This window comes from Trachypithecus francoisi, unplaced genomic scaffold (genome assembly GCF_009764315.1).
Source record: "Trachypithecus francoisi isolate TF-2019V2 unplaced genomic scaffold, Tfra_2.0 Contig00586, whole genome shotgun sequence".
NCBI lineage: Eukaryota > Metazoa > Chordata > Mammalia > Primates > Cercopithecidae > Trachypithecus > Trachypithecus francoisi.
Window position 1 is genome coordinate 6,389,889 of NW_022680749.1, and position 24,667 is coordinate 6,414,555.

Here is a 24,667-nt window from a genome sequence, read left to right on the forward strand (position 1 = left end):
CTACTTCGCTCCTCACCCTTCTCTCTGTCCTTCCGCCATGTGAGAAGGCCCAAACTTGCTTCCTCTTCGCCTTCCGCCATGATTGTAAATTTCTTGAGGCCTCCCCAGTCATGCAAAACTGTAAGTCAATTAAACCTCTTTTCTTTATAAATTATCCAGTCTCAGGTATGTCTTTATAGCAGTGCGAAACCAGACTAATATAGTAAATTGGTACCTCAGAGAGTGGGGTACTGATACAAAGATACCTGAAAATGTGGAAGAGAATTTGGAATTGGGTAACAGGCAGAGGTTGGAACAGTTTACAGGGCTCAGAAGAAGACAGGAAGATGTGGGAAAGTTTGGAACTTCCTGGAGACTTGTTGAATGGTTTTGACCAAAATTCTGATAGTGATACAGACAATGAAGTCCAGGCTGAGGTGGTCTCAGATGGAAATGAGTAACTCATTGGGAACTGGAGCAAAGGTCACTCTTGCCATGCTTTAGCAAGAGACTAGTGGCATTTTGCCCCTGCCCTAGAGATCTGTGGAAGTTTGAACTTGAGAGAGATGACTTAGGGAATCTGGTGGAAGAAATTCCTAAGCACCAAAGCATTCAAGATGTAGTCTGGGTGCTCTTAAAAGCATTCAGTTTTATGCATTCACAAAGAGATGATTTGAAATTGGAATTTATGTTTAAAAGGGATACAGAGCATAAAAGTGGAAAATTTGCAGCCTGATGATGTAATAGAAAACAAAAACCAATTTTCTGGGGAGAAATTCAAGCTGGCTGGAGCTGTGAGAAGAGGGCCACCATTTTCTAGACCCCAGAATGGTAGAACCAATGACAACTTGCATGATGCAGCTGGAAAAGGTGCAGACACTCAATGCCAGCTTGTGAAAGCAGCTGGGAGGAGGGCTGTATCCTGTAAAACCACAAGGGTGGAGCTTCCCAAGACTGTGTGAGTCTACCTCTTGCATCAGTGTGACCTGGATGTGAGAGTCACACTGGACATGGAGTCAAAGGAGATCATTTCGGAGCTTTAAGATTGAATAGCTGCCCTGCTGGGTTTTGGACTTGCATGGGGCCTGTAGCCCCTTTATTTTGGCCAATTTCTCCCATTTGGAATGGGAGCATTTATTCAATGCCTATACTCCCATTGTATCTAAGAAGTAACTAACCTGCTTTTGATTTTACAGGCTCATAGGTGGAAATGACTTGCCTTTTCTCAGATGAAACTTTGGACTTGGACTTTTGGGTTTATGTTGGAATGAGTTAGGACTTTGGCAGACTGTTGGAAAGGCATGATTGTGTTTTGAAATGTGAGGACATGAGATGTGGGAGGGGCCGGGGGTGGAATGATATAATTTGGCTGTGTTTCCACCCAAATCTCATCTTGAATTGTAATCCCTGTAATACCCATGTGTCTAGGAGAGACTGATGTGAGGTGATTGGATCATGCTAGTGGATTCCCCTACACTGATTTTGTGAAACTGAGTGAGTTCTCATGAGATCTGACGGCTTTATAAGGGGATCGTCCCCTTTCACTCCTCACTCTTCTCTCTCATGCTGCCATGTGAGAAAGGTCCAAGTTTGCTTCCCATTTGCCTTCTGCCATGATTATAAGTTTCCTGAGGCCTCCCCAGCCATGTGGAACTGTGAGTCAATTAAACCTCTGTTCTTTATAAATTTTCCAGTCTGAGGGAAGTTCCTTACAGCAGTGTGAAAATGGACTAAGGCAATGCTACTTTAAGATTTATTCATTGGCCTCAAATATAGTCATTTCTTATAAGTGTTTTATGTGTACTTGAATAGAATTTTCTAGGTATTGAATTGACATTTTATTTATTTATTTATTTATTTATTTTTATATTTTAGTAGAGATGGGCTTTCACCATGTTGCCCAGGCTGGTCTCGAACTCTTGAGCTCAGGAAATCCGCCCGCCTTGGCCTCCCAAAGTGCTAGGATTACAAGTGTGAGCCACAGCGCCCAGCCAATTTATTTATTTATGTATTTATTTAATTTAATTTGAGACAGAGTCTTGCTCTGTCACCTAGGCTGGAGTGCAGTGGCACGATCTCGGTTCACTGCAACCTCTGTCTCCCAGGTTCAAGTGATTCTTGTGCTTCGCTTCCTGAGTAACTGAGACTACAGGCGTGAGCCACCATACCCAGCTAATTTTTGTACTTTTAATAGAGACAGGGTTTCATCACGTTAGCCAGGCTGGTCTCAAACTCATGGCCTCAGGTGATCTGCCCAGTTCAGCCTCCCAAAGTGCTGGAATTATAGGCAAGAGCCACCATGCCTGGCCTGAATTAACATTTTACAAAAGTTAATTAGAACAATCTCATTGATTATATAGTACTCATGAATTAAATTATGATTTTTTGGTCCACTTCAGTTACTGAGAGAAGTATCTCTCCTGATGATGGTAAATTTGCCAATTTCTGCTTTCAGTCTTGACAATTTTTGCTTTATATCTAAGTTAGTTAATAGTTTCCTGATATTTGAATATTTTAACAATATGCTATGAGCCTCTTTACATCTAGATGTGCTTTTTACTTTAAGGGATATTTTTCTTTCTATTTGTCCCACTTATTCAGCATGCATGTTTGCATGTTTCTTTTTTAAATTTAAAAAATGCCTTCTTTATGATTAAACCATGTTTACACTTTATTCCATTTTCCTCTTCTACTGTCTTGGAAATTATACAGTTTGGTTATATTTTTAGGGAATACTCATGTATTTAAGCATCCATATTTAATTAAAAGTGAAAGTGAATAAATACCTTTATTCTCCTTCTAAATAATATTAGAGCCTTAGATTACTAACTCTAAGTTTATATGCTTTTATTGTTAAGGATTATTTTATTTCTTTGGTTCTATCTTACACAGTTAATGTTTGTTTTTATTCATGAAAAGCGTCTTTCTTGGATCTCAGATTTTCCCTCTAGGCTCATTTTCCTCTTCCAAAAGTATTCTGTGAAGTTCTTAAAATGAACTTCTAATGGAGATAGAACTCTCTCAGATTTTGCTTTCCTTAAAATGTCTTTATTTTATCTGCATTTGTGAAATATAATTTTTCTTGGTATATAATAATAAATTGAAAATATTTTTCTCAGGACTTTAAAGATATGATACCAATGTAGGTTAGCTTCTTTTGAGGCTGTTAGGAAGTCAACTCTTTTCTTTTTTCCTTTTTTTGCTCTCTCACCCAGGTTGAAGTACAGTGGTGCAATTGTAGTTCACTACAGTCTTGAACTCTCAGACTCAAGCAATCCTCCTGCCTCAGCTTCCCAAGTAGCTAAGACCACCATGCCCAGCTAGTTTTTAATTTTTTTATAGAGACAGGGTCTCACTGTGTTGCCCAGGCTGGTCTTGAACTCCTGGCCCCAAGCAATCCTCCTGCCTTAGCCTCCCAAAGTGCTGGGATGTGTGAGCCACCATGTCCAGCCTGAGAGGTCTTTCTTAATTTGATGGTAGGTCCTTTGCAGTTAATTTTTCTTTTATATCTGGCTGCTTTTATGGTTTTCTCTTTGTCTTTGGGTTGCTCAGTTTTATTCAGTTACTTTAAGATTTGAGTTTCTTTTTGTTTACCTTTGTTGACTTTATTGGGATTTCTGAATCTGAAGACTTAATTTTGTCATTACTTTTGGAAATTGTTCAGCTGCTAGTTCTCCCAATATTTCCTTATTCCCATTCTCTCTAACCTCTTTTCATGAAATTCTAATTAGGGACATACTAGATATTCTCATTCTATCTTCATATGTCTTGATCTATTTTCAATATTTTCTGTCTCTATCTCTCCATGCTAAATTCTGTGTAATTTTTTGTGATTTATCTTTTAGCTCACCATTCTCCTTACATCTGTGGTTTTTTTGATGTTTAATTTGTCCTTTGAATTTCAAATTTATTTTTCATTTGTAAATATTCTATTTGGCTCTTTTTCAAATCTGCATGATCAATTTTGATAGTCTCTTTCTCACTAGTCATACTATCAGTACTCTTATTTATTCCAACATATTCAATATAGTTATTCTGTAGTGTGTGTCTGGTTATTCCAAAATCTTCAGGCTTTATAAGAATGGCTCTGGCTTTTTTTGTTGTTGTTCTTGTTGGATGACTATTGCTCATAATTGCATGGTTTTCTGTCTGTTTTGAGATGTCTACATATCTATAAATCTATATTGATAAATATATATACATACATGCTCACACACAATTTTATATTCTCTCTATATATGTATTTATCTCTATATATTTATTTATAATATATATATATTTCTATTGTGAGCTCATGCTCCTAGGAACTTTATCTGAAAGATTCTTTGTGCCTGCGTTTAAATAATGCTCCTTTAGAAATGTGCTTTGGTTTCTGCCAGAGGCCTTAGGGCAATATTGCCCATGACCACTTTAACTAGATTTATACAATATACTGGCAGAATGAATTCTGGCACCAAATCTGCCTAAGGGTGGGTTTGTGGCTTGGCATCTCAGGAAGACATTTTGTTTCTTTTTGGTTTTTTTTCCCACTCCACCTAAAGACAGGCAAGCACCCCCCATTGCCTTCCTCTGCCAGACAGGATACATCAAATAGAGAAGTTCTTTAAAGCCACAAAAATATATAGTACATGTGAATACATTTTTTAATCTTAAAAGCAAGAACGTAATTTTTCTTAAAAATAAAATTTACCCCAATTGACTCAAGCAAAAAGAAAATCAGTATAAAGCAAATAAATATATAAATACATAAATCAATAAAAGAAATTGAAAATGCAGTCAAGACATTAATTTTTTAAAAAACACTTCAGGACCTGGTTGCTTTACTTGTGATTTCTTTCAAATTGTTAAGCTAGTATAATGTCAATTGCAGACACACACATCACCATTTAAGAACATAAACACATACTAAACTGCAGACCATTCTTCCATATGATTATAAAGAGAAAATTCATGAGTGAAATGTTCAGAAAAATATTAATTTTAAAAATTCATCAGTAACCATATAGATTTTCTAGTAATTAATCTCTTATAATATGTCATATTATAGGTACAATTAGGTAAAACAGGATGATTTCAATGTATATTTAAAAGGCACCTATGAACACTTAATTCATGAGAAAAATAGAGAAAATATGAAATAAAAGTAACTTCCTCAGAATGAGATAGAATACCTCTCTTAAAATGATGGTTTATAGCATACCTTATAATTAAATAATATTGACTTTAAATAAAATCAGAAACTAAAATTCTTTTTTTTTTTTTTTTTTTTTTGAGACGGAGTCTCGCTCTGTCGCCCAGGCTGGAGTGCAGTGGCCGGATCTCAGCTCACTGCAAGCTCCGCCTCCCGGGTTTACGCCATTCTCTCGCCTCAGCCTCCCGAGTAGCTGGGACTACAGGCGCCCGCCACCTCGCCCGGCTAGTTTTTTGTATTTTTTTAGTAGAGACGGGGTTTCACCGTGTTAGCCAGGATGGTCTCGATCTCCTGACCTCGTGATCCGCCCGTCTCGGCCTCCCAAAGTGCTGGGATTACAGGCTTGAGCCACCGCGCCCGGCCAGAAACTAAAATTCTTAGTAACACCAATAGTATTTAACATTGCTCTGCTTGGTACAATAAGACAAAAAATGGAAAAAAGATGTATAATTATTAGAAAAAAGGAAAACATGGTTGAAAACAGTAATGAATCAAATAAACTTGATCAAGTTGAAAAATTTTTCACAAAATTGATTTCTTTATGTATCAGTGATAACTAGTAAGAAAAATAATTTTTAATTAATTATGTAACATCCTTTACAATTTGACAAAATGACGCTAAAGGTAAACTATAATAATAATAACATTTAAAATTTTTCGTAAAGAAATTCAATGAGTAGAGACTTGCTTTGTCATATATTTAAATACATTATAAAGCTACAGTAATTAAAATAGGCTGGTACTATTTAATAATAATGATGAACCAAAATAGTTATCTCTGAAAAAAAATCCTAAACCATGTTAAGTATTATAACAGAAACTTAACGAAGCACTGGGGAACAAATGCATTTTTAATATTGGCTACAAAATTGGATATAAGGAAAAAATTAACTTAGATATTGTTTTTCTACTTCTGAGCCAAATTTCTCACCCATTTCTAATTTTCTACTTCTGTAGCCATATGAAGAATGTATATTCTTAGGTACACAGCATCTCTGCTCCTAGGTTTGCTCTCACAACTTTGTATTAAAAGTTCAAACTCCCTGGGACACCCTTATTCACATGCAAATACACCAGAGACTTTTTCCATCTGAAAAATTATATTTTTGGCAGTGTGTATCAAGGGTCAGAAGTTGGGTTCACAAAGGCCAGCTCTAAATTATATGTCTGACAAGAAAATAGAGGACTAAAGAAACGTAAGGAGTGGAAGACTTTACTGTTAGAGATCAAGACCAAAAATAAATGGGTGAAATATTTCTTCAATTATTGATTCAATCAAAAGAGCATCCTGGTGTCTGGCATTTGTTGCCATGAGATACAGTATTAAGGTCCTTCAAGAGTTTACATCTTACCGGGGGAAAAGAAACACATGCAAAATAACAACAGAATCATTATCCACTAAATGGTATAGTATTGATGTGTGTGCAAATGAATGTGCTAAGTAAAGGGGAGGACTTAGTTCAGAAAACAGATTCACATAAAGAGAGAAGTTGGACAAGGAGCTGAGGGCCACACTGTTTGAGGGGTGGTGGTCTGCTCTCCTTTCTCATGGCGGTGGAGGTTGATGATACATTTGCCTTTCTCCACTCCATTTGGGACTGGCTCAACTGCCCTCTAGCCATGAGAGTTATTACAATTTAGCTCTTTTATATGGCTCCCAGGTCCAGCAGCACCTGTAATGAAGACCAAGCCAATCACATCAGTAAGTCCAACAAAAAAAATCTAACTTTCCCTGGATGATAAGAGATAGCCAGGGAGAGAGAGAGGAGAAAGACGGAGAGGGGAAAGGGAGGTTGAGAGAGAAGTAAACAGGCTCCTGATGTCTCTCTCTCTTATTTCTTGCCTTGCTAGCACAGCCAAGCCAAAAGAGCACAAAGTGCTCTGCCTTTTGGCATTCTACCTCCTTGGCTGCGTGTCTACTGCTGGTCCCAGGTCAAGAACTAGGCCTCACTATTCAGAGGGACCACCTGCAGATTTGACTTGCTTTTTAAAAATCTCAGATCTAGTTCTTATATATAGGTTACAGCAGCCAAAATTCAGCTATGATAACACTCCTCACCAAATATGTCCTGGGCAATTTTGTTACCTCCGACTTTATCTATGGCAGGGACTTTTATACTATTTATATTAATTCAACACAACTTTACAGTTTTAATTGAAGAGTAAAGTTCTGGAAGTAAATACTTCTGAAATGATGGCATGGGCCATGCAGAGAAAAGATGGTTTTACTCACAGTCCTCCCATTTACATATTTCACTTTTATCCTGTCATCGTTGAGAAAAAGTGCTTGTTTTACTTTCTTCTATATTATGTCCCTAGAGGTAGGGGGCTATATTAATTGATAATAGCAGTTGTTTTTATATCTAGTTAAAACCGTTGAAGAGGTTTGAATTAACAGCCTCATTTGGGAGAATTAAGGATTACAAGATCTAAAAAAGTGATAGGAGAAGGTAATTGGCCTGGAAAATATTCAGAAAGATAAATGAATGTGGAAATTGTATTCTTGTCAGCAGACACCAAAATGGCCTGACAAACCCTTACTTCCCTTTTTATAGGTTAATTATCTATTTTAAAAGGGGGAAATGATAGAGGTGAAATGACACCCTTTTAAATGCTGGGAAATATAATTCAAGTATAAAAGTTTGTGGTTTTTTTCTCCTCTTCCTGCTGAAGGTTATACCTACCTCTTCCTAGGAAACTACGATGTACCATTTAAGATTTATAGAAAATTCTGGAGTAATATTTTTACCCCTAAGAAACAAGATATGATTAATTTAGCAAAAGCAATTCAGGTCTCTTTCTTCATCCTGACTGTACACTTTTGAGGAGTATCAGTTGAGCTTCAGATCTTGAGTCTGAAATTCTGTCTCCCTACTCCCTGCCTGTAGGACTTTAGGCTGCTTGTTGTTTTGTAATTTCTTAAGTCAGTGCCTCCCACAGGAACCATGACATATTAATAGTTATTAGGCAAAACAACAACATAATTCTTTGGACGAATATATTTTTGAAATGCCTGGCTTAAAATTAAGTGGAACTTCTCAGTCCCTGATATGGTTATGTACAGTGTAATTCTTTAAAGGAAAGATATTATGAAATTATTTTTGGCATTTTAAAACTACTTTTATCTAAATTACAAAACTTTAGAAAAACATTATTCAAACATGATGAAAGTGTATAAAGTGAAAAATGAAAGTACTGCTTTGGTATCAGAACTGGCAGCCCCACTCTCCAGGGTAACTGCTGTCAATGGTTTCTTAATACCCTTCCTGAAATTTTCTACACATGAGGCTGCATATTTACTTCCCGTTTAATAATGGAAACACAATCTTACCATAGCTATCATTTATATATTGCTTTTGTTCATGTAACATATCTTGGATAGATTTCTAGCAGTTCATGAGACTCTACCTAATTTAATAACATGAATTGCCATGGTTTACTAGTCTTTCAGAGCTGGGAATTTCATTTTTTTTCCAGTTTGTTGCTGTTAGAAACAATGCTGCAACAAACACATTTATTCTGTTGTGGTCTGAAGGTTTGTGCCTCCCCAAAATTCATATTTGAAATCTAATCTCCAATGTGTTGTTATTTAGAGGTGGGGCTGATAGGAGGTGATTTGGTCATGAGGGCTACAACTTCTTGAATGGCACTAGTGACCTTATAAAAGAGGCTTGAGGGAACTTGTTTCCCCCTTCCACTGTGAGAATGCATCAAGAAGTCACCACCTTTGAAGGAAAGCGTGAACCCTCACCAGATGTCAAATCTACCGGTATCTTGATCTTGAACTTCCCAGTCTCCAGAGCCATGAGCAATAAACTTATACTGCTTATAAACTACCTTGTCTAAGGTATTTTGTTATAGGAGCACAAACTAATTAAGACAATTTACATATCTTTGTTGAACTTATGTGAGACTCTCTCCAGGATAAATTCCTAGTAATAGAATTGCTGAGTCAAAGGGTAAGCATATTTGAAATTATTTCTGATATAGCTAAATGGCCCTTCAAAATTACAGTCCCCTTAATAGTAAATGAGAGCTCTTATTTCTCCACATTCTTAACACTGGGTAATGTTTGCTAATCTGTTAGTTTAAAATGTATCTTATTTTAGTTTTAGTTTTCAGTTAGTTATGTATAAGTGTGGCATTTTTGCATACAAATCCAATTTGTAAACTCTTTCCCAAAGATCTGACTTTTTCTTGCCCCACTAGAGACAACAATGCCAACCTCAGGATTACTGTGCAGATTCAATCCATGTAAAGTGAGAAGTTCAGGGTTTGGCACACAATAAGTGCTCATCAAATGCTATTTGAAAAACCAGCCTATCAAATCTGACTCACTTCATTTCAAAGGATTAGAGTTACTGAGGTTTTGTTGTACCTCACTTCATCAAGGGGAAATGCAGATTCCAGAAAACAATGTAGATGGGAAGAAAGTGCTCTCCACACTCACAGTATTTATCATGTTGTATTTTCATTGTCTATTTATTTGTCTCCCCTCTAGATTGAGGGGTGCCTGAATTTATGGATCTTATCTTATTTTACATTTCTTTTTTTTTTTCCTTGAAATCATGATTTTATTGAGTTGAAGGCATTTCAGCCACAAGTGATTAGTATCATCTGAATCTACCCACAGCTCAATCAAGTCTAAGGCTGAAAACATTCAATCTCTTAAAAAAAAATCAGCAAGCAATTTTTCCTCTGTAGTTCAAGTTCATTGAGTTCATATCTCTTGTCCCAGAAGGAAAAAACTGCAATCTTATAAGCCACAAACTAAACATATTTAGTTAATTAACAAATTAATTAATGTGAGATACCAACTCAGTCAAAATTTCAATAACTTATATTAAAATAAGCAAAGTATTCCCAATCATCTTCAAATTCTTCCTAAAATTTATTTTAAAAAGTAAAACTATCAAAATATCTATTTCTTTATACTTTCATCACATTTAGCAGTGAATTTGATTTATAAACTTAAAGCAATAAGCTTCCATAATAAAGAATATACTGTATACTGGTAAATTGACTTTTTGATTTGAGTTTTCTTTTCTTGTACTTTTTTTTTTTTTTTAGACAGTGTCTTGCTCTATTACCCAGGCTGCAGTGCAGTGGCTCAATTTTGGTTCACTATAACCTCCACCTCTTGGGCTCAAGCGATCCTCCCACCTCAGCCTCTTAAGTAGCTGGGACTGCCAGGTGTGTGCCACCATGCCTGGCTAATTTTTTAATTTTTTTATAGAGATGGGGGTCTTTCTTTGTTGCCCAGGCTGGTCTCAAACTTCTAAACTCAAGGGATTCGCCCACCTTAGCCTCTCAAAGTTTTGGGATTACAGGTGTGAACCACCACACTCAGCCCCTTTTACATTTCAGATGGCCCATGTGAGTTGTTTCTAAATATGGGTCAAATATTTCATATTCCTCACTTAATGGTGGTTAAGAGCTGCCTCATTAGATATATTAGTTCATTAGACAAAGACACATCATTTATTAAAAATAAGCAGGTGGAATGTGGTGCTAATGCAGATTGAATTTGTTCAAAATAACTACATCGTGGGCTTGGAAGTATAAGAGAGGTTGCTCCGTGATCCTTTACTGCCAAATAAAGCCTCACTATGGGTTGATTTTTAGCAATAAATATAAAGAGACTTGAAAATGTTAGTTTTGTATAAAGCTAGGATGATTGTTATTCAGTGTTTTATTCTTTTACTATTTTAGAAATACAATTTTACATTTCTAATAGTAACTACCTTGGGGTTTGGCAATTGGTAAGCAATGAATAATTAATTGTTGAATACTTGGATGAATAAATGAATGAATGAGGTATCAGTTCTGTTCTCAGGACCTAAGAAGTAGGGATAGATAAAGCAAGATTTTCTCCACCTATCAAATGAAAATGGCAGGGTCAGCAGTACTGGACAAAGTTATGGCACATTTAGAATCTGACAGCATTGAATGCACACAGCAGAGGAATTACAGGTCTGGTTCCATATGCAACCCTAAGAAACTTTTCTATCATTGAGGTGGAAATACTAGCTTTTAAAAAACCAACACATCTATTAGTTTCTTTTCTTCTTTAGGTCTTTGACTTGTTTATTCTAGGCCTGTGGGTACTAACAGATCTGTGGATGTATGCATTTGCCATTTTAAATAAAGGCTAGGAAGGGAAGTTTTAAAACTAATACACAGGTATGTTTGTAATCGTTGTTATTCCCGGCTACATATGTTTGGATTTCTTATGTTTAAACAAGACACACAGACATCCTCTAAACAACTCCACATAAGATAACCACTCTGATAGGCATTTAGTTAAATATAAACAAGTGTGTAAAACCCCACACGATGAATTGAAAATAAAATGAGAACTCCCCTAAAGTTTCTACTTCCAGTTTCCAAAGATGTTTCTCCATAGCTGCAGCATAGGTAAATGTATACAAGTTCAGGAAATAATCTTCCAGTAAACAATGAAAAATTGTTCACATAAGAGTGTGTTCTGTCTTCTTCAGTCAGCTGAGAAAGTAAATGATAGCCTTCACCAGCAATATAAACTACCTGAACAATAAACAAAATGCTATCTATTTTAGCAATACTTTCAAGTGCTGGATAGAGGCTATGGGACTTAGTAGGAAGGCAAGAGTTGGGGCTGGGCTGGGCAACGAGGGATAATTTCCTACTGATTATAGTGGCATACCAAAGCCCTGAGAGTGGAGTAGATGTAACATCAAGGTGTTGTGTTAAATCATCACAGTAGATAAGACTTTATAATAGACTAAGTGATCAGTGGAAATGGCTGACATACAGGGGTGAGGGATGACAGGCAAGGGTGGGCCTGGGAGATGGGGCAGAGAGTACTCCCTATTTTAGGAAGAAAAAAACACATTGCCCACACAAATTCCTTTTAATCTTTATTTTCCTACTGGATTGGCTTTGGGTCTCATGAAGGGGTTCAAAACAGTTCACATATGGTAAAGGTCTTCTGTCTGGTGATCTACGTAATAGATGTAAGAAATCCAGGACCCTGTTGAGAGATGCCATGATGTAGTCTAGCTAACTAACTACTGACCTCCAGGCTAGTCAGGAGGACCAGATGAGAGAACGTCTGTGTGGTGGATGTCAGCTGCTCAGCCTCCACTACCTCTTTTGTGGAACATTACCCAAATTTTGTTTTAGGGGAATCACCCTTCCTCTACTTTCAGCCCTGATGAAAGTAGCCTAGGTTACACTGCTCAGTTTATTCATCCCTTCTGGTCACAGTGACTGGCTGGATAATGGGTACATAACTAAAGCCAGGCCACTCAGGTCAATAAGATTCAATTCCAAAATTATTGTACTTTGAGGAAAATGGTCTTGCTCTCTCTCTCTTTGTTTTTTTAAAATAATCATACTTGGCACTGAAATCCTTGGTACTACTTTGTGTCATCATGAATGAATCCAATGTAGTAGAAAGTAGAGTCAAGAAATTGAACAGAAGCTAAGTTTGTATGATGTTGATCGAATCTATCTAGAGTTGCCTACAGCTTTACTCCTGGATTTTTCAGGAACAATAAGTCTCCCCACTCCTTTTTTTTGCTTAAGCCATTTGAGATGAGTTTTATGTCCTTTGCAACTTAAACTATCCTAATGTGTGAAGCCTTTAGTACTGTGTCTGGCATATTTATGCTCATTCTTACAAATATCAGTTTTATTTTCTCTTTCTTTTCCCTCTCCTTCTCCTCCTCCCATCTCCCCCAAATCTTATTTTATATCTCTAGTGTAAAACAGAAGATTAGATTTGACTATTCCCTTTAGAAAGCATGACCAAATAATTACAGGAAACACTTCTTCTGGGCCTCAGTTGCTTCAAATGTGAAGTAAAGGGGTTGCAGAAGCCCATCTTATTCTTTCAGCCATAATTTTCTAGCAGTCTATAAATCATTTGGCAGTGATGATTTGAGAAGAAAAGTTCATCCTTCCCAATCGCTCCTTGATGTTTAGTCTCTTCAGAGAAGAGACTAAAACTAAGGAACTGCAGGGCCTAAATGATGGAAACACTTCCCTTCAACTGAGCTTTCTCAATCCTTGAGCCACTGTGAATTTTAGGCCTTAACTTCCATCCTACTTTTGAGTTTAAATACAATGGACTATTTTGTAGTTGGGTAAGAAAAATAACTACATTATTTAAGAAAGCTTTGGTCTAGTTTAGCTCTGCTACTATCTGACAGTTCCTGACATAGCATATGTATGCAATTCACATGCTGAAATGGACAAGTGATTCACAAGCATCACAGATCCATGGAAAGCCATGTGTGACTAACAGTAGGTAAATTGGTATATACAGAATTTGGATGATTTATAATCCTTTTAAAAATATCTTAAGATAAATCCAAGTTTATCCCTAAAATAACATTACTCTTGCTCACACATAGTTTGATATATGTGGTCTTGAGCATGAGAGAACACTGAGCTTCTTGGGATTCCTAATAACTTGAGTTATCTTCATGAATCACGCCATGAGTTTGAACATCACTCATCATGTGAGTGACAGTAGGAAAGCTAGATTTTTCTTTTCTTTCTTATTTTTTTGAGATGGAGTCTTGCTCTGTCGCCCAGGCTGGAGTGCAGTGGCGCGATCTTGGCTTACTGCAATTTCCACCTCCTGAGTTCATGCCATTCTCCTGCCTCAGCCTCCCAAGTAGCTGGGACTACAGGCGCCTGCCACCACACCAGGATAATTTTTTGTATTTTCAGTGGAGATGGGGTTTCACCATGTTAGCCAGGATGGTCTCGATCTCCTGACCTCGTGATCCGCCTGCCTCGGCCTTCCAAAGTGCTGGGATTACAGGCCAGAGCCACCACGCCCAGCCGGAAAGCTAGATTTCTAAGGTTCTTCCATTTCCAGGATTTTGGATGGTAGAGCTGGTGGTGGCTGTGGAATGTGAAGATTTGTGGTACAGACATGGACTGAGGATTTCATTAACCCAAATCTGGGAAATAAGCGAGGGGAGCAAGTGAAGTTTGAACTACCACATTTAGTGTTATAATCTCTTCTCGAGCAAATACATTTTAAAAGCCACAGCTATTTTCTTTATAGGCTGGGCGCGGTGGCTCAAGCCTGTAATCCCAACACTTTGGGAGGCTGAGGCAGGCGGATCACGAGGTCAGGAGATCAAGACCATCTTGGCTAACAAGATGGGCTAAACCTCGTCTCTACTAAAAATACAAAAAATTAGCCGGGCGTGGTGGCGGGCGCCTGTAGTCCCAGCTACTCGGAGGCTGAGGCGGGAGAATGGCATGAACCCGGGAGGTGGAGCTTGCAGTGAGCCGAGATCGCGCCACTGCACTCCAGCCTGGGCGACACAGCCAGACTCCATCTCAAAAAAAAAAAAAAAAAAAAAAAAAAAAAGATTACAGGTATGGTGTTTTAAATATTGAGCAATGTTGTTCTAGTTTTTAATTTCATTTCTTTTTATTTTTCAAACTCCTGATACAAATTGTCCTAAATTCAGCCTATAAATGCTTCTCTTTGGTTGATATATAGAAATAAGTTGTGATAAAGGATGAACATATTTTCTTACTTATAATTTGAGACACAATTAGCACACACACAAGTGGATATGTATGTATGTACTGACACAGCAAGAGGGAGGCAGAAGCTGATGTTGGGCTGCGAGGCAGACCCGTGAGGCACACCCATGGTTTCCCTGACACCCAGATATACATTGTGTAAATGACAGCTTAAGGCAGCTCAAGACTCATATGCATTTCTATATTACATAGGGTTTTAGATAACATTCTCTCCCCACACCCTGTTCTTAGGACTTGAGACTTCTTTGATTATTTCAGTCACATCTAACTACTGCATTGGAAATTATCATTATCTTGCAATAATTCAGACGTTTACAGAGGAAGCAATACCTTGAAGGTTTCCAGCGTGGAAAATCAAGGAGGTGAGATTTCTAGGTTCCCAAGCATAGGATAAAAATCCTTGTAGCTCTACAGAATCCCTGCTGCAGGGTGCCTTAGGAAGTTCTGAACCAGAGAAGTTTTCCACTTGGCCAAGAACTCATGTAAGAGTTCATTCCTCTCCATCATTTTTTAGGCTCCTGACTTTACTTGCAAGTGCAGGAAATACATTTGGTTTTGTGAGACAGATCTCCTCTCCTGCGAAATGCTTTCATAAGGAGGATAAACCTCAGGAGATTGATTTCAAATTAGAGGATCATTTCCTTTCTCTTTGATGGAGTATATATAGCCTCAAAGTTTACAAGTGTCTCTTTAAAAGAAGGTACATTTTTACATTTCTGTAAGTGTAACTCAAGGATTTCTAAAGACCCAAGTAGGATTACTGGTCAGATAAAAGACAATGTCTTATGATACTACCTCTTCAATCCAATAAACATTCCACTGCATAGACTTTAAAATATATATACTCCAGAAATTTGTAGAAATAAAAGAAAAAAGGAAAACATTAAACATGGTGATATTTTATTTATAAGGAATTCTAACTATTTATTATTATGCAGGAACATATTTTAATATTCCCTGTAGAATGTAAGTACAAGGAGAGGCCAGGTGCGGTGGCTCTCACCTGTAATCCCAGCACTTTGGGAGGCTGAGGCGGGCAGATCACAAGGTCAGGAGTTCGAGACCAGCCTGGCCAACATGGTAAAACCCCATCTCTACTAAAAATACAAAATTAGCCAGGTGTGGTGGCACGTGCCTGTAATCCCAGCTACTCAAGAGGCTGAGGCAGGAGAATCACTTGAACCCGGGAGGGAGAGGTTGCAGTGAGTCAAGATCGTGTCCCTGCACTCCAGCCGGGGTAACAGAGCGAGATTGTGTCTCAAAAAAAAAAAAAAAAAAAAAAGAATGTAAGTACAAGGAGAACAAGATTCAGCTGGGCGCTGTGGCTCACGCCTGTAATCCCAGCACTTTGGGTGGCCTAGGTGGGCGGATCACCTGAGGTCAGGAGTTTGAGACCAGCCTGACCAACATGGTGAAACCCCATCTCTATTAAAAATACAAAATTAGCCAGGCGTGGTGGTGCATGCCTGTAATTCCAGCTACTCGGGAGGCTGAGGCAGGAGAATCACTTGAACCTGCGAAGCAGAGGTTGCAGTGAGCTGAGATCATGCCATTGCACCCCTGGGCAACAAGAGCAAAACTCCATCAAAAAAAAAAAAAAAAAAAAAAGAATAAGCATAAGAACATTGGCTGTATCATTCACCAGAATACCTAGAACAATGCCCAATGCCTAGCCCATGGGGTGCAATAAATAGACACTGAATGTACAAACAATGAATTATTTATGTAGACATAAGTAATTTCAGAGGCAAAGAGAACATACATATATTCCTTTTCTTGTGAAAATCATTTCACTATGGCCCATTTTTTTATTTTGATCTTTTACTTGTTTTTTTTTTTTTTTTTTTTTGAGACGGAGTCTCGCGCTGTCACCCAGGCTGGAGTGCTGTGGCCGGATCTCAGCTCACTGCAAGCTCCGCCTCCCGGTTCACGCCATTCTCCTGCCTCAGCCTCCCGAGTAGCTGGGACTACAGGCGCCGCCACCTCGCCCGGCTAGTTTTTTGTAGTTTTTAGTAGAGACAGGGTTTCACCGTGTTAGTCAGGATGGTCTCGATCTCCTGACCTCGTGATCCGCCCGTCTCGGCCTCCCAAAGTGCTAGGATTACAGGCTTGAGCCACCGCGCCCGGCCTCTGATCTTTTACTTGTAAAAAGAAATGTGCCATATAATTATTTAAAAGTAACCAAAACATAGAGTACATAGAAAAAATCATGACTCATAACATGAAATTATTAAAAATTAGCATTTTGCTCTACCATACCTTAAAGGTCTTTGTAGAAAAGAGCCTGACGGAAGCATGAGAGGAAGACATCAAGGTTTACTACCAAGTGAGATGCTAGCTTAAATGTACTAATTGGTAAATCAAAATTTAAGAAAAGCTTTTTACAATTGGTAAAAGATATAAGCTATTGCGTACTAATCTGTGAGGTTTATAGTATTTTCATATAACCAATTTTCTTTAATATTAGGAAATATATTTAAATGATTTTTTACATTCTCTCAAAAAGATAGTTTCTACTCACCACATATTCTAGGTGCTCCCTGAGTACTCCCAGTCTACTTGGCAGGAAAGTTGCAGCCATGTAACTATTAGGTTGGTGCAAAAGTAATTGCGGTTTTACCATTACTTTTAATACTTTTTTGGTCAATGGATTAGGAGGGAAAGTAAAGTGTATCAACCTTAGGCCAAAGCTGTTAAAAGCTCTTGTGCTTCCTCCATTTCTTTCGTATTTCCAGGCTGACTTTTGGGGCTCATCTTCCAAATGGCAGAGCTAACAGATGAAGTAGAGCTCCTGAACCCGCATCTGACTTTGTGTAAGCCACAGCGTGTCAGCCACAATCACCTTTGTAGCATTAAGATTTGGGACACGCCTATTCATTACCCTGGTTAATACATATTCCCTATTTCAAGTATAGAACTTTTAAAATGACCTACCTTGGGAATAAATGAACCCAAGAAAAGCATCTCGTATTTCAGTCTCAGATTCTCAAATTGTTATCTTTTGTTTTCTGCTCTCTTGTTTTGATCGGATCTCATTAATTCACTATTTACTTAACAAACATTTCATTGAGAATTTACTGTGTATTAAGCTATATGCCAGGTGCTAGAGATACAAAGATGAGCAGATATCCAATTTCTTCATTCATGGACCTTACAACTTGAAGGTAAAACAGGCATTAAATAAATAATCACATAAATCAATGTATAGTTACTGAAAATTAAAATATAAGTATAAAATAAATCATAAAAATAAAATAGGAAAACCATTTTAATTAAATTAGGACTTCAGGAATGCTCTCTGTGGAAGGGACATTTAAACTGAGACAGTCTAGATAGAGAACAGAATAGACAAAGGTCTCAAGGTGGAAAAAAGTATGGGAGGAAAGAGAGGTGTGACTGGAGAGCTAAGCAGTGAGGAGATAGTGAGATCTGGGGTTGGCAAGCTATGGGCTTCAGTCTGGCCTGCCACTTGTGTTTGTAAATAAAGTTTTATTAGAACATAGCTATGCCCATTCTTTTATATGTCTATTGCTTCGGTTACATCAGTAGATTTGAGTAGCTGCAACAGACTGTATGGCTTTCAAAGTCTAAATTATCTGGCCTTTATAAAACATTTGCTGACCTCTATACTAGATCATTCAGGACCTTGCCAGCCATGTTAAGGATTTCAGATTTAATCCCAGGTGCAAAGGGAAGGCATTAAAGGGCTTTGAAAAGGAAAGTGAGTGACATGAACAGATGTGTGCTCTAAGAAAACCATTCTGGTTATTTGAAGAATGAATTGGAAAGGGGCAAGGATGGAGAAGCCAGTTAAAATAAGACAGTGTCTTGATAGTGACAGTGACGATGAAGAGAAGTGAATTCAAAGTCTATTTTTGAAAAAAAAAATCAATATGATTTGGTTTCAGATTACATATTGTGGTGCAAGAGTGGAAAGTATCAAGGATGATTTCTGATTTTTGCCCAAAAAAGCTAGGAGATTGGTGGCTCCATTTTCAAAAACAGGAAAGATGGGGGAGGAAAAAGTTCAGAATAATGAAAGTAGGCAATCAAGAGCCAGTGATGAACATAAGTTTGATCTTAACATATACATATATATATATTCCAAAAACAGCAACAAAAAAGGGGTAAAATAACTCTCAAAAATATATTCTGAATTCTACTTTCTGTCCAGGGCTGGGATAATTTTCCTCTATTTTCCTTGTATTCATTCCTTTAAAAATTCCATAGATTCTGTCCATTCAAAGAAAATGCCACATTTAGTGAGACTGCATATATTTCAGGATCTGTTTGGGAGATGTTTTTTCTTTGGTGGAGACCTCCCAAGCTTCATGAAAACATCTATTTATACTGGGACACAAGGAGATTTTCAGTCTGTTGCAGCTTTTATTTGCACTGCCAAAAGGAAAAACGAAAGGATTTCAATAGTCCTTTAGTTGAAACGTCCCTGGAGCAGAGGATTTGTCCTAACTCACATTTGGTTTTCCAGGCTCTCACTGGAGTTCTCCTTCCACAATGCCTAAAAAAGCCCTGGTTTTCTATGATGACAGTCCACTAAAATGCTCCACTTTCCCAATACTCACCAGCAATATGCAGCCATCCCTTATTATACATTGTTATTTTGGCCTACTCAGCATTATGCCCTCTATGAAATTTTGTGTTAAGTGGTTATGATTGGACTATTTTCCTGAATTGGGCAAGGTTTTCCCCTTAAGCCAGCATACTGGTTTGCCTCTAAGGATATCACTTTATCACTGCAGTTGCATAATTGGGTTCAGCTTTAGATTTGCAGCTGTTCAAATGAGCGAAATACATCTCAGGGCTGGGGGATTTCACCTAAAGCTTTGCTGTCATCCATTTGGTTTAGTAAAGAGAAGTTTTGGCCTTGACATTACAAAATGCTGAATTTGAAAAATTGAGACTAATCAGATGGTGAAGCTTTCATTTATGATAGTGTCAAAATATTCCTGGCTCCTTTTGTGGAGGAAATCTACTGGTTTACTGCGGACATTCTTATCTTCTTTCCTAATAAGATGAATGGAGTTACTCTTCCTGTTATATTTTGACAGGAAAAACAAAGATTGGATCTGGGTATTTTGGCAAAAGCTCTTAAATCAGAGGGACTATACTCTTTACAATATTGTTAGCCACTCCTGAGAAACTACTATTATGAATACAGTAAACAAATAGGCATTTTATTTTTAATAAAAAAGAGTGAATTAGGTTCAACTGACCTCAAGGTTCTAAAGTGCCTTTCCTGACTCTGTTCAATAATGTAAGGATATATAACAACAGCGAGAATTCACTTGGTATATTTATAATAGAAATCTATTTTAGTAAGGAAAACTATATTTTAAATTCAAGGATGCTTCATTTTTTACAAACATGAATTTGGAATATTTTATACTAAAGAATTCCCCTAGTACCACAGATCAGCTATAAATATTAATGGAATTTCAAGAGATTCTTTTCTGATTCCAGTGCTTAATATTCATTCATATTATGCAGGGAATTCAATGTCCTGTACAGTACACGTGGATTCTTCTCATTATATAAATGAGCACATATATGGAATCTGTAGGGGCAATGATAATTAAAAATAGCAGGGCCCACATATGATCTTAGAGGGCATATAAAAGCCTTCTCAGCTCACTTAATAACAAGAAAGTTACTGGTAATAAACCAAAGGACTCTTTAGGCTCAATTTACTCAATAATGTCATATCTGGGCAAAAAGATGGATTGGTGATTCTGAACAGAGTTAAAAATGCTAACTGATACAAAGTATTTATGAAACGCAATGAAGTGATTTCCTGTGGTGAGATTCTGCAGTCAGACTTCGAAATCTGCTCTTGAATTAGTCTCAGCTCTTTGATTTGCTAACGACTTACTTCACAGTGCTTAGTCTTCTCAGACTATTTGTAGTGTAAATTTTTTTGGAAAAATTCTTATTCAAAAAATGACTTGATATCCCATAAAAAGAAGAACTGCATCTAACTTTATGTTCTCTGAGTTTAATAACTCATTCAGGTAGTAAGATATTGTTTAGCCTTCCTAATGTGTAAGTTTAAGTATTATTTTTAACAAAGGGTAATTTTGGCCGGGCGCGGTGGCTCAAGCCTGTAATCCCAGCACTTCGGGAGGCCGAGACGGGCGGATCACGAGGTCAGGAGATCCAGACCATCCTGGCTAACACGGTGAAACCCCGTCTCTACTAAAAAAAATACAAAAAACGAGCCGGGCGCAGTGGCAGGCGCCTGTAGTCCCAGCTACTTGGGAGGCTGAGGCAGGAGAATGGCGTGAACCCGGAGGCGGAGCTTGCAGTGAGCCGAGATCCGGTCACTGCACTCCAGCCTGGGAGACAGAGCAAGACTCCGTCTCAAAAAAAAAAAAAAAACAAACAAACAAACAAAAAACAAAGGGTAATTTTTAACTAAACCTGCACTATTAGTGTGTCATTCTCTCTTCTGTCTCTCAAAATAAAGATTTATAGAACTAATAGACTAAAACCATAAAATAATTTGTATGTGACAACAATTATTAAGTTGCCATTTACTATGCACCTATGTGCCAGGCATGATATTAGAAGTTTTGGATATACTATTTCATTCAATCTTTATAACATTTCTGGGAGCCATTATATTTACAGTACAGGTAAGTAAGTGAAGCTCAGAGAGATTAAGAAGGTTAATCATTATCATAGAGCTATTACATTGAATCACATGAAAATGCTGATATTGGACCATTTTTAATCGATAAAGACAGCAATATCATAAGCTTCAACCTAATTCTAAGTGCTGAGTTACAGTATGAAAATAGGTCTGTGTGATTCAGAAGTCCATTGCAGTATATTAGATAATACTGGTTATCTTTCACTACCTATAATAATAACCAAATCATGAATTATGCAATAAAGAATCACTCATCAAGTTGGGTTAATATGAACTCATCATTTATAGCAAGATTCTTATGCAAGATATTTCATTTTAGTATCATTCTGATATAAAAAGAGAGATAATTGCTAAACTATGGCAGAGAAATGGCACATTTGCAGAGCTTATCATATATTTTCTAAGTTAAATACCTCAGCTGGAGCACAGTTGTTCTTTAACAAACTATTAAAAAGAAATATCCTTCACAAAGAGAACAGTGGGATTCTTTGAAGTGTGACTTTGGAAATCAAGGTTTGTGTTACAGGGCATCATTCAAAGCAGATGTATTTTCCTTAGAGACCACAGTAAAATTGTTGCTAAGAATACTTTTTTCTCCTTTTCAGGTTTTACTGACAATACTATATAGTCAAGTATTCGCAATGTTCTAGGCATGGTACAGAACATCCAGAAAGAGGCTTCTAATCATTCTAATTGCGAAGAACTCGCATATGCTTTTCAATGGCTTTCAGATTCAGCAATTAAATGAAGAGCTTATTCATTTTATGTGATTTAAAAGGTAGTGGTAACAGACACCTAGATTGTTTTAGAGATAAACGATTTGCTGACTAGCCATTACTTTTCCTTGCTTGCTAAGTGGGTGACCAGTGCTGAAGTATTAATTCTCAATGTTATTTCAGGAGCAGGGAAGGGCATTTCAGAGTTGCAAAAAGGACTACTGGCTCAGCAAATATTTATCAAGTACTAAATACTCCTATTATGTCGTGATGTTAGTGTCTCTTACTTTCAATCTTGATCAAGATAAGAAGTATCAACGGATGTGTCACATGTATGATGGATTGTGGCATGTATTCCCACTAAAGGAGAAAGCTTCTAATTTTGGAGAAAGCAGCACGCTCTGCAGTCAGAGCATATTACTTCTTCAGCCCATGAGACATTTAGACTGATCTGAAGAGGAATTCTTGACAGTGAGGAAAGTGGTGAAATCTTTTCTGAGGGAGCTCTAGGCAAAGGAATGATCCCATCTCTTTGGGATAATGTTGTCATGGTCCCAGATAAAAATGGACCACAATGAAGACTTGTCAAATTCTTATCCAGCTCAAGCCTTTACTGTTTCCCAGGACCTGAGACTCACAAGCAGTCTGTGATTTACACAGTCTTACGATACTGTTCTCAACTTGCAAAGGTTTTGAGATGCCTCCAGAATGATGAAAACCAGGCACTTGTCTGGGAAGCAGAGCAGCTCACATTATTTTGAGCCCTGGGCTTACGACCCAGAGTGTTGACAGCTTCACTTCAGACCACAGTAAGGACTTAACTTCAAGATCCTTCAAAACAGCTCAGTCCCACAGACACAGCCTTTTTCCAATTTCCCTCTCTGAACAGATTGACATGGTTGCAGGTATTATGGAAACAGTAAGTTGAGTTTTCTATATTTGAGATTCAGAGGATGAGGAGTTCTGTTTTAATTCAAAATAAGGTTCTCAAACAGATGTGAATATTGCCATTTAGGCAGCAGACTAAATTTCTGCAAAGGAACCAACCTAAAGAAACCATGACGTTCCTATCTAATTTCATCTTAGATATTCCAAAAACTGTCTGGACTATCTTAATTTAAACACCAACCCCCCAATAAAAAGCAACCATGGATATAAAGCAACTGCTCATACCAGAACCATATTGAGGTTGTAGAGTTGTGGGAGGGCCACAAAGTAAACTAAACAGCAAACAAGTTTAAAATCTACATATTAATCCCTCTGGTCAAGCTGGAACCTCTACCACCTGGTTTTCTTCTTTTCCTTTCTTTGTTCCTTCCCCTCCCCCATTGCCTTAGGATATCTGAAATTTTCTCCTCAATTAGGCAGAGTAATTTAGCTCTCTCGCCTCTCATTTTCAAACTAGTATCTAATCTTTATAAATGCTCCCCAGAAGAAAGAACAATCCTACTAAAAGGACTGTAATTATAATAGCAAAAGTAAGTTGCTATGATATTTAATATAGCAGTTTTTTTCACTAGAGAATAGTTTGCTACACACGTATTTCTTGACCTTTGTTAGCGGGGAGGTCTGAAAGACTGTGCCACTTCCCACCTGTGACCCTTGCTGGTTTTCCCTCTTCTTTACATTGGCCATCCCTATCTCCTTACAGAGCCAACACACAGTGGGGTTTCCTCTTGCTGTTTCCTTTCTCAGTTGGCAGCAGAGACGGTGGCCTCCGTTCCTGTTTTCTGATGCTCTCATCTCATCTATGACCTATAAATTTCATATCCACACATTTATTCATCATGAACAGTCATCTGATTCTCATTCCTGCTTTCTCCCTGACAAATGATGGATAGAAACTATACTCAGTCCCCAACACATCTGCCTGGTTCTTAGGTTCTGAACCAATTCTTGGCCAACCTGAAGGTCTTTTATAAATCTCAGCCTGACAGCCACACATTTAGGCCTAGCCACAAGGGAAAATATCATTTTCAGAGAGCAAGGCAGGCAGAACATGAGGTGTAATGTGGACACAAATGGGACTTAGGGTATTTAATGTTTAAGACTCACATTGTAGTATGGATGCTGCATAGATCTGTAATTTGGACTTGTTTATAGCTATAGAAATGCCAGGCAGCTGTAGACTTACCCTTTTGCTGTTTCTTGGACATTTCATGACTTATATGCATCTATTGAACTTTTTTGGCATCCCCAGGAGAAAGTTAAATCATATTCCCTATTACAGTTTCTGATTTATTCATGGATTTAAATGTTCCACAGCCCTCATTTTTCATTTCCTCACCTTAAAGAAAAGAGATTATTGGGTTAATGTTGACAGAAGACCATAACTTTTCCTTTAAAAGCTCATAATATTGTCACAAGGCAACACAGCCCTTCCTGGTTTTGATCATGAATGTGAGTTAGCATTCTATATATCATATAGATCAGTGCATCTCTTTATATTCATGAGAACTCTTACATGGCTGCATATTACTAGTGCAACAGAGCATCATGTATCTTATTTCATTCAGAATTTCTCATTTGAGCAGACTTCATGAAACTGTTTTG

General features: G+C 37.6%; 1 protein-coding gene and 1 long non-coding RNA gene across 3 annotated transcripts in view; both read right to left on the reverse strand.

Annotated features, from left to right (window-relative positions):
* The window catches only part of RNLS (renalase, FAD dependent amine oxidase), a 332,009-nt gene that overhangs the window by 52,591 nt on the left and 254,751 nt on the right, over window positions 1-24,667 (reverse strand). The window lies entirely within an intron of this gene.
* LOC117086144 lies at window positions 1,125-23,273 on the reverse strand. The gene is made up of 3 exons (XR_004438217.1): window positions 23,262-23,273; window positions 23,178-23,181; window positions 1,125-1,632 (listed from the first exon to the last, which is right to left on the reverse strand). It is a non-coding gene; the product is annotated as an uncharacterized LOC117086144 (long non-coding RNA).